Source organism: Anolis carolinensis, chromosome 3, assembly GCF_035594765.1.
Source record: "Anolis carolinensis isolate JA03-04 chromosome 3, rAnoCar3.1.pri, whole genome shotgun sequence".
Classification (NCBI taxonomy): Eukaryota; Metazoa; Chordata; class Lepidosauria; order Squamata; family Dactyloidae; genus Anolis; species Anolis carolinensis.
In genome coordinates, this window is record NC_085843.1 from 239,126,391 (window position 1) to 239,137,366 (window position 10,976).

Here is a 10,976-nt window from a genome sequence, read left to right on the forward strand (position 1 = left end):
CGAAGCCTTAAGAAGCGAGTGGCTGTGAGTCTTTCGGGCTGTGTGGCCATGTTCCAAAAGCATTCGCTCCTGATGTTTCGCCTACATCTATGGGGGGCATCCGCAAGGGTTGTGAGATCTGTTGGAAACTTGGCAAGTGGGGTTTATATATCTGGAATAATGTCCAGGGTGGGAGAGAGATAAGGCAAGCCCCGTCACTATCTTCCTTCCGCAGGGACTTGGAAACCTGGTGGTTTCAGCAGGCCTTTGAAAGTGATTAATCTCAGATCCTAGACTCTACCCTGGCCACCAGATAGGTCCCCCCCTTGCACTTTACCCACTTTCACGGCCCTTCGATACTTTATTACACTAGCCTAGCCGTCCTATAGCTACTAAGCAGGCCTTGAAATGGAATAACCCAGGCCCTATCTTTGTCATCAGTTGCACTTTATTTTACCCCATGGCACTATGTTACTTCGTTACATTAGCCCTAGCCAGTCCCCACAGTTGTCTTAGCCCATCTTGGAGTTCTATCAACCAGATAAGAATTCCAGAGACGATTTATAATAAAGGTTAATGGGTTTTGCGGCGCTGCAGTTTCCATTCCATATAATTTTATAGATTTCATAATTGAAGGGTCCGATTTCTCAATATTACGCGTATGAAAAATAAATAGTTAAAACCATTAAAATCAATATAAATCTGTTTAATTACGTAGAAATGAATAAACATTTGCTTTAGGGGCTGATGCCAGTTTGCAACCTCTTAATGTCACCATCTTTGTGTATATTCCAACCTTTTATTCTAATATTTGTATTTAGTAAATTTTTAAATTAATGTTTTTGAGATTGTGAGCATTTTTGGGTCTAGGTCCCGAGAGAAAAGCAGGATATAAGTTCTAATAATAATAATAGTAAGTTGTGTTGTCGAAGGCTTTCATGGCCGGGATCACAGGGTTGTTGTATGTCTTTCGGGCTGTGTGGCCATGTTCCAGAAGCATTCTCTCCTGACGTTTCGCCCACATCTATGGCAGGCATCCTCAGAGGTTGTGAGGTATGGATAAACTAAGTAAGGAAAGGAAATAATATATATATCTGTGTAGAGTCTGGGGTGTGGCAAGGGTCCTTTGTCACTGGGAGCCAGCATTAATGTTTCAGTTAATCACCCTAATCAGCATTGGAGATGTTTTTGTCTCTTGCCTGGGGGCATCCTTTGTCAGTCAAGCCCTCAGAGTTTTGGTTCCCATCTACTGTTTTGATTTTGGAGTTTTGTAATACTGGTAGCCAGATTTTGTTCATTTTCATGGTTTCTTCCTTTCTGTTGAAATTGTCCACATGCTTGTGGATTTCAATGGCTTCTCTGTGTAGTCTGACATGATAGTTGTTGGAATGGTCCAGCATTTTTGTGTTCTCAAATAATATCCTGTGTCCAGGCTGGTTCATCAAATGCTCTGCTATGGCTGATTTCTCTGGTTGAATTAGTCTGCAGTGCCTTTCATGTTCTTTGATTCTTGTTTGGGCGCTGCGTTTGGTGGTCCCTATGTATACTTGTCCACAGCTGCATGGTATCCGGTAGACTCCTGCAGAGGAGAGAGGATCCCTCCTAGTAAGTAATCACAAGAACAACAGCAATAATAATACAATCATAATAATAATAAAAATTGAACTGTGGGTTCAGAGGGAAAAGTGGCTTAATAATAATGATGATGATAATAATGTACCAAACTGCAGACTAGCCTAGTATTATACCTCGCAATCTTGTTTATTCATTTGTTTTATATCCTGACATTCTCATAAAATGGGTCTCAAACTTGGATTATAAATTAAGATAAAATGACTAAAGTAATACCCTTTCTCTAGGACACAAGGCAACTTACTAATTTAAGAGAGAAATGTGTTATGCTTATAAACAATATGTAGTGTTTAAAAAACACATGGTTAAAATATACAAGATAAAAACACAACACACTCCTCTCAAATGCTGTTCTGTCATGTGATTAAAGATCAAAGACCTGTCTGTAGAAAGAGCAGAGAAAGAGCTACAGTGGTAAGAAGTTCCAAAGTCTTGGAGCAGCCAAGACCCATATAATGCAGTTTGAATTGCATCAGACTGCATTATCTGCGTCTACACTGACCATATAACACAGTTCAAACTTCATTGTTTGGCCATGGAGATCCAGCCTAAGAAGGCCCTCTTCCATGTCTTTATCAGATTGTGCTTCTGGTGGTGGTGGGACCAAAACACAAATAGAATAATATGAGATAGAGGTTTAAAAAATATTACATCCATCCAATTAAATCATTACACCAAGACATTAATGAAAAAAATTAAAAACCATAAAGCAGTTGCCAAACTCCTACTGCAAAAGGTGAAAAGCTGACAATCTGTTTTTTCAAAAGGTATTTTTGCTTGCCAAGGGCAAGGTGGATGTCTGCTATCCTTGAAGTGACTGGGTTGACCTTGAGGGAGCTGGGGGTGGCCGGGGCAGATTGGGAGCTCTGGTGTGGGCTAGTCCATGAGGTCACAAAGAGTTGGAAGCAACTGAATGAATAAACAACAACATTTTTGCTTGATAGCTAAAGAAGAGCAAAAAGGGGCCAACAAAGGGTGCATCTAGACAATCATCATCATCATCTTTATATCCTGCAACCATCTCCCCGAAGGGACAAGGTGCATCATACAATATAAGCAGTACATGAATGTTAAACAATTTCTTATAAAAACTATAATAACCACAATCAATAAATTCAGTTGGACACCACTTTATCTGTTATGGCTCAATGCAGTGGGATCCTGGGAGCTGTAGTGTGGTGAAACACCAACACTTATTGGCTGATAAGGCGAAATACCTTTGAAACATACAACTCCTAGGATTCCATAGCGTTGAGCAATGGGAGTTAAAATGGTGTCAAACTGTATTAATTCTACAGTGGACATTTTTGCTTATCTAACGTTCTGCTGGCCCATTTATGTTGGATAATCAAGACTCTACTGTATCTCAATTCATAAAAGATTTGGGTTGGATCCACTGGTTGTCACTTAGGACTCTTCCAGACATGCACAAAACGCAGGACCTGTCCAAATGACGCCTCAGGTAAAACCAAATTAATCTGGAGAAAACCTGGACTTCCCTGTTTGCTCTGGATAAATAAAATAAAATAAAAGAAGCAGAGATTTATGCTTTTGTGAAGCATCTCTGATTCTTTTATACCAGGAAGGAATTTCCACCAGTTTAAAGATACCAAAGGCCAGTGAAGCTGTGACTGGTAAAAACTCTTCATTAAGCTCCTCAGGAGCTTAATGAAGAAGCTGATTCTCACTTCATCAACTTGCTGAGAAGAAGCTGTGGTAGCACAATGGGTTAAACCTTTGTGCTGGCTGGACTGCTGACCTAAAGGTTGGGTTGTTGACTTGAAGGTTTCCAGGATTTTTTGCCATTTTGAGAACTACGTCTTTTCTGTTGACATAGGGATGGTTTGAAATTTGGGTAAAATGTGACTATTGACAACTTCTAGTTTGGCCAATAACTGTAGTTTTGACCATTCATTTAGTTTTTGTCAAATCTGGAAATATTGACCTATAGTTTCTATACACAAGATGCGTTGTGTTTTTTAATGAAAAAAATCCTAAATATTTTAATTTTCCAAATCTTAAATAACCAATTGGAAATTCTTTTTAGATTTAATTGGTCTTCCTTGAACATGTTGATTGTTAACATTTTTATTTATTTTGAGCTAGGTATGTATCTGACACATTTCCAAATGAAAGGCTGTCCTAAACATTGTTTTGGATTTGGTAAAAAGAAACATCATCTGCAAATAAATTTACTATGTTCTCAATGCGTTTGGTTTTTATACTTTACATTTCAACATATTTCCTTATTCTGTGAATAATTCTATTACTAAAGTGAAAAGCACAGGAGAGGGAAGCCACCCTTGTTGGGTTCCTCTAGATCAGGGGTCCCCAAACTAAGGCTTGTGGGCCAGATGTGGCCCTCCAAAGTAATTGACCTGCCTCCGCTCTAAACTTTAGACTTAGGGTCATCCTTAGTTTAAAATTACTTTAAGGCACACAACAACAATCTTAATTAGCTTGACTATCTCATAAGCCAAAAATACTGATAAGTTTATGTTGGTTAATGGTTCCGAAGGGGAATTAATTTGGACATGTCCAGCGGAAGTTTGCTTTATCCCATCTACCCTCCCTCTTTTCCCTAAGTCACAGACTTTTACAAACTACTTTGGCCTAACCAATTTAAGACTACTTCCCAAAATTTTAGTATGTTTTAACCTAACAGCTACATAGGATTCCAGGCTCCTAATGCTCCACATCTTCAGTCTACAAAATGATTTTGATACACCATTATTAATCATGTGTAACCTGAGTAGATACTAATAACACTGACTGAATTGATTTCAGTGTGTTATCTCTTATTGGAACGGATACGAATTTATAAGTCAGGCTTTTCCAAATTAAATTCCTTTTTTTCACCTATTTTTATTTTCAAATCTGATTGCCAAACAGGTCTTTTAAAAATGTTACCAAATTTAGCATCTTGTATTATTCATGGTGGCACAGTGTTAAAGCGCTAAGCTGCTGAACTTGCGGACCAAAAGGTCCCAGGTTCAAATCCTGGGAGCAGAATGAGTGCCTGCTGTTAGCCCCAGCTTCTGCCAACCTAGCAGTTCAAAAACATGCAAATGTGAGTAGATTAATAGGTACCGCTCCGGTGGGAAGGTAACGGAGCTCCATGCAGTCATGCCAGCCACATGACCTTGGAGATGTTTATGGACAACGCCGGCTCTTTGGCTTAGAAATGGAGATGAGCACCAACCCCCAGAGTCAGTCATGACTGGACTTAACATCAGGGGAAACCTTTACCTTTACCTTTATTATTCATGTAAGTTTAAAGCTTGTCCTTTTACATTGTTTGGACTATTATTCCATATATTTTCTTTTTAAAAATAAATAACTTTTACTCAAAGACAGAAAAAAATGTTTACACAAATTGCAGGTTTTTATCTCCCCCCCCCCAAAAAAAACCCCCCAACATCTGCTTATCTAATCAATTTGGGTATTCATGGCAACCTTTTTGTGGTCTCTTGTGGTTGCAGCTTGTTTTTTCCTGTTAATTATTTATCTGATTTTTTAATCATGTCAGAAGCAATTTGAGAACATACTGCAGGTCGCTTCTGGTGTGAGAGAATTGACCATCTACAGAGATATTGCCCAGGGGACGCCTGGATGTGTTACCATCCTTCTGGGAGGCTTCTCTCATGTCCCCACAAGGTAGAGCTAACAGATGGGAGCTCACACTATCTCGTGGATTTGAACTGGTGACCTTTAGGTCAGCAACCCAACCTTCAGGTCAGCAGTTCAGCCGGCACAAGGGTTTAACTCATTGTGCCACCATGGCTCCTATCTGATAAAAGACACAATTATTCACAGAGCAGTACTTTGTTTCTTCCTCTGATGGCTTAGGCTTCTTCTTGGTCTGCACTTCCCATTATCCCCAGTGTGCCTAGCAAAGGGGTAAGGATGCTGGATGACACATTTTGTGCCAAGTTTGGTTCAGATCCATCAAACTGTGTAGGTTCAAACTTATAAACATACATATTTCAACTTTTATATCTATAGATAATACATGTTACTGTTTAAGATCCTGCAAGTCTCTATTTTGCTGTGACTAACAAAACTACCCTCCCTTGAAATTATTATGAAAAAGTATGTGAACATAGCATAGTTTCACTGGCAATATTATAGTGCTTCAAATAAAAAACCCCTTTGTGCAACTATTTCAACTTTCTTATCCAATTTTGTAGGAGAAATAGATTTAAAATACAAGAAACAAATTGGAAAGACGATAAGTGAAACAGAAGATTATCCATGTTCTGATTAAAAATGGTGAATGATGTTGGCCAACCAATGGTTCAACTAGAGTCCTGCTGTGCTTTCATTTGCCACTAAAATAAAGTAACAATTCACTTGAACACCAGAGGGCAATATTTCTCTAGGTTTCATAACTCAAGTAAAATCTTATTTTTCCCTTGCCAGTTCTTATGATATGAATTATTCACACACACTCCATAAGATTTTAGAGAGGTGGGCCGGATGCAAGTATAAAAAATAATTATACCAGAAAGGTTAGAAATATGTACTTTGGATATAAAATGCATACCTAAGGTGCAGATTTCTAATCCTTTCTGATATTGTTCACAAGATTATTATTGGGGAACCTTTTTGGCAACTTACCTAAACACATGTTTCTGATCATAAGTATTATGTCTGTTGCAAGCCTTATACATTCATCTCCCTTTGTAGCACTATCAGTTGATTAAACAGTGTTTAGTTAACTAAGGAATTTGCACTTTAGTTGATCAATCAAGTAAATTTGCTGTGCAGTCCTCTATATGTTTATTGAGCAGTAAACCCGGTTATATTGTATGTTTAAGATTTTAGCCTTAAGCAATTGAGCATATAACCATGGCCGTAGTATACTGAGGAAACTGAAGGTTAAGAGATAAATTAATAGACACGTTAAGATGCTCTTTAACATTTTATTGTTGCATGCTACTAGTGCACCAGAAGAAAAATATCATAAGTAAGTGTGGTTCCTAATTAATATTTGTCTTCAGTGATCAATCATCAAAAGCAAGGCTGTGTTTACTTACATGCTATTTAATCAAAATTCCCATCATTGGCCAAACTGGTTTGGACTGTGAGAGTCCAGCAACTATCTGGATGAGCATAACTTTTATTTTCTGGTTTCTCCTTGACACACTAACTTTAGCACAGAGCTTTCCATACATTTCATGTTAGTGACAGACTTTTTAGACATGCATCATTTTGCAACAAAGTAATGCAGTTTTACCAGCAAACCAGAGATCCTTATTAGATACAGACACATATATAAATTGTAATAACGTATGGGAACACAACATATCTCATGAAAACTTTTCAATTATATATTAAAAATATATAATTTATTGCTTATTTCACAGAGATACAAAGGTGTTTTGCTACATTCGTGAGACACTCTTACACACTACAGCAAACACATTAATGTGTTGCAACACAATTTGGAAAGTTCCATTCTAGTCGATCATTTTCTATATGAAAAACAGTTCAAACATCAGATGCAGTTCCTGAAGTGGTAATTTTCCATCCCTCAAGCTACAGGCAACCAGACACACACACACACCACCCCCAGTTGTGCCCCCTTTGGTATCCATAACACCCAACTACTGAGGAAAAAAAGCCTAAAATGGTCCATCTGTTATCTCAAAATGTGAGCTGAGCTGCTGAGTTATCTGTCATATGTATCCTCTTCTTCATTTAAGAAGTTTGGGACAGTGTAAAGGAATGATTACATTTCATTTTGCAATAATCCTTTGGAATAGACTAGGGTTAGAATATTGTATCAAGACTATTCATTTAAGCCTCTTCAAGCTGAGATCAATGATTTCCATCTATATTGAAGTCATATATCTGCCTGCCTGCCCGTGTTTGTACTGCATAGGCTCCTACATGGCTTGCTGGATCTGGAGCAAACTTGACACACATACTGTTGATTATCTAACTTAAAATAATTGAGGGGTCTGAATTTTTTTTTTAAAAAAGCCCTACCCCATTGGGTCCAGAGTTTAGGGAAAGAAAAGGAAAAAAGCAAATTGGCCGTGGCAAGGTGAAATGGCTATCTGTAATGTAACTGGGAAAGAAAAGGAGTAAAGCAAATTGGTGATGTGTATGAGGGAAAGGAAGGGAGGATGGATTTTTTTGTGTCAGGAGTGACTTGAGAAACTACAAGTCACTTTTGGTGTGAGAGAATTGTCTGTCTGCAAGGATATTGCCCGGGGATGCCTGGATGTTTGATGTTTTACCATCCTGCAGGAGGTTTCTCTCATGTCCCCACACTTGCTCTCCTCAGATTCGAACCACTGACCTGTCAGTCAGCAGTCGTGCAGGCACAAAGATTTAACCCATTGCGCCATCGGAGGCTCCTTGCAGGAGGAAGGATGACAGGAAATAAAGAGAAAAAGAAGGGGAGGCAAAGAAGGGAGTTGGAAGGAAGCGAGGGGGAAAGAAAGAAAAAGGAGGGAAGGGTGGAAGAGAAAGGAAGGGAAAAAGGTATGAGGGAAAGGAAGGAATAGAAAGAAAGGAAAGAAAGAAGGGGAGGATATATAAGGAAAACAAGGGAAGAAGGTAGGAAAGAAAAAAGAGAGAGGAGCAAAGTGTATGAGGGAAAGGGAGGAAAGAAGGAAGGAAAGAGCCAGAAAGAAAATACATACCTAGGCATGGGTAACATCAGTATGGTTAGAATTCATAATTACAGTTATGAATGTGCAAGGTAGAGGCACACATTTGAAACTGATTTGTTCTCAAGATCCCGACATAGGGATTATAAAATTATTCCCAGTCTTGACTTACTGGGAACCAGCCACTGTGAATGTTCCTTTATCTATTGCGAGCAGCTGACTGACATTTCCATCTCCCTCTCATAAGGAGGAATTGTGACAGGGATCCTGCTTCTGATTGTCACACCAAAGGCTTGCTTGTTGGAGGAATGTTGAAACAATAGTTAGCTGTGCTCTGACTTATAGGTGAACAGAACCTCATTGCTCACAGCAGGTAGATACATAACTAAGCAATGCATGTGGAATTCTATATATTATTTTCAACTAACATTAAAGATGTATTGGAACACTGGTGAGAGTATCCACCCAGTTTTTGTATGATTTCGTTATGTCCTCACTATGTTGACATTTTTCTGTGAATTTGTAGGCCAAGGCACTACTCAGAAACATATAACTTCAGTGACTTTTTGGATTTTCAGTTACACTTTTGAACAAGCCTGCTGGGATCATTCTGACCTCATTACTAGAATGGCTTTCCCCCTTTGCTCATTGTGCCACGCACACACAAACATAGAATGAGAAGCGACTCATTTGGGAAAGAGATGAAATGGATTCTTGTGCAGAGTATGTGGGGGGAATCAGTAGCTTAATCCTAGCGCAGTCTCATGCACAGCAGGAGTTCTTGGGCACTAGCCCTGGAATTTAATGAAACTGCACATTGCTTTGCGTGCCACTGCATCACAAACTCTGTTCACAGTTCCTGCAGGCTTATGAGACGACAAGTTAAGACTTCAAAGGAGAGAATGACAGGTGCATCTCCATTTATTTTCCATGGAAGCAAATCAACCAAGTGTCTTTCAAAGCTTATACTTCCATCAAACCCAATTTGGTTCTGCAGTTAAGAAATGAGATTAGCAATTTGGAAGGACAGCCTAATGTGGAAATACCCAGATGTATAACAGAATCTGCTCCTTATTTCAATAAGCTCTTGTTTTAAGAGGTGTAAGATTCCAGAGGCCATCAGGACAACTATACAGTAGCCTTTATATTTGAAAATTAGATAGGGTTACTTTTATTTAAAAAAAATAGCCTCACCCATAGATTATAATCAAAATGTAATTAAACTCGAACATTGCAAACAACCTTAAAAACCCATTAGAAAAAAAACCTAAAAAGCTTTTTCTTTAAAGCTTGTCAAAATTAGAAAAGCTTTTGTTGACAGGACCACAAGAAAGAGGCTAGCCTTTTAAGAAAGAGAATTTGAGAGCCCATGAGCTCTGCTTAAATACCCTAAAGGCGTCAGATCTCATCTGATTTTAAAAACCAAGCAGGATCGGCACTACTTAGATTAGAGATCACCAATAAAAACTAGGAACTGTAGACTATGTTTCAGAGGAAGAAATTAGTAAAACGACACCTGTGTATTCCTTGCTTAAGAAGACCCGTATGTAATTTAATGGAGTCACTGCAAATTGAAAGGCAACTTGAAAGCCCATTGGCTTCCTCAGCCCTTCTAAAGTGAGATCAGTGGAATTTCCCCCCATGAATACAGTATAAGATCGCATAGGTGTGCTGGCTAGACCACTGTGTGTTTAAAGAAAATTATATATCTAACTAAGTCATGCTAAACTATATTTTACAGTGTTGGTTCGTGTTTGCCAATTAAGCTCAGTCTGTGGAAGGAAGAGAATTGCAAGGCATTTTAGCACAGTAATTTAATTAGATAGAAAAGTAGCACCTGATTGATATAATATTGCCATAATGCAAAACTGCTTTCAGTCAGATGCTTTCCTACCTCCTGGATAGCCTAGAGAAAATAATTATATTGTGGGGATAAGTGTATAAAAGGTACTAGAAGAAAAACTAATGAAGTTTTGTCATATATTTTATAACCATGGCAAAACCTCTGTATTATAATTCTACTTACCTACATCAGATTTGGCTGATATAAAAGGCCTAAACTAACAGGATATAAAACTAAAGTGCTAGAGCAAACAAATGAGGTAAACAAAAGGTCAAAACTTAAACCTAGAACTCCCATATGTCTGAGCAGAGTGTGGTCTAGAAAGGGCAATACAGGATCTCCATTTGCTGGAATGCAGTCCCATCAATGGCCACACCAGCTTGGAAGGTGGGGAGCCATAATCCAACAACATTTATTATTATTTATTTACTGCACTCTTATGCTGCTTTTCTCACCTCTGGGGGGACTCAAAGCAATGCGAATCAAGTAAATGGCAAAAATTCAATGCCTCACATATAATAAAACAGTACATCACATGTTTAAAACAATGACATATAAATAAAAATTAAACCATTTAAACTATAAAACTTCAGGCATAGACCTAAAACATATTAGACATTTAGACATTGCACTGATCCTAAGGTTATCTGTCTGCTTCAATGTTATTGCTGTTTTCTAAACACCAGGCGGGAGGGGGCCTATCTAATCTCACTGGGGAGGGAGTTTTGCAGCCAAGGGGCCACCACCAAGAAGGCCCTGTCTCTCATCCCCACCAATCGCACCTGTGATGGCAGCGGGACCGTGAGCAGGACCTCTCCAGCTGATCTTAGAACTCGAACTGGCACATAAAGGGAGAAATGCTTTACATTTCCTGTCTTTGTGTACTGAAATGGCTAGCA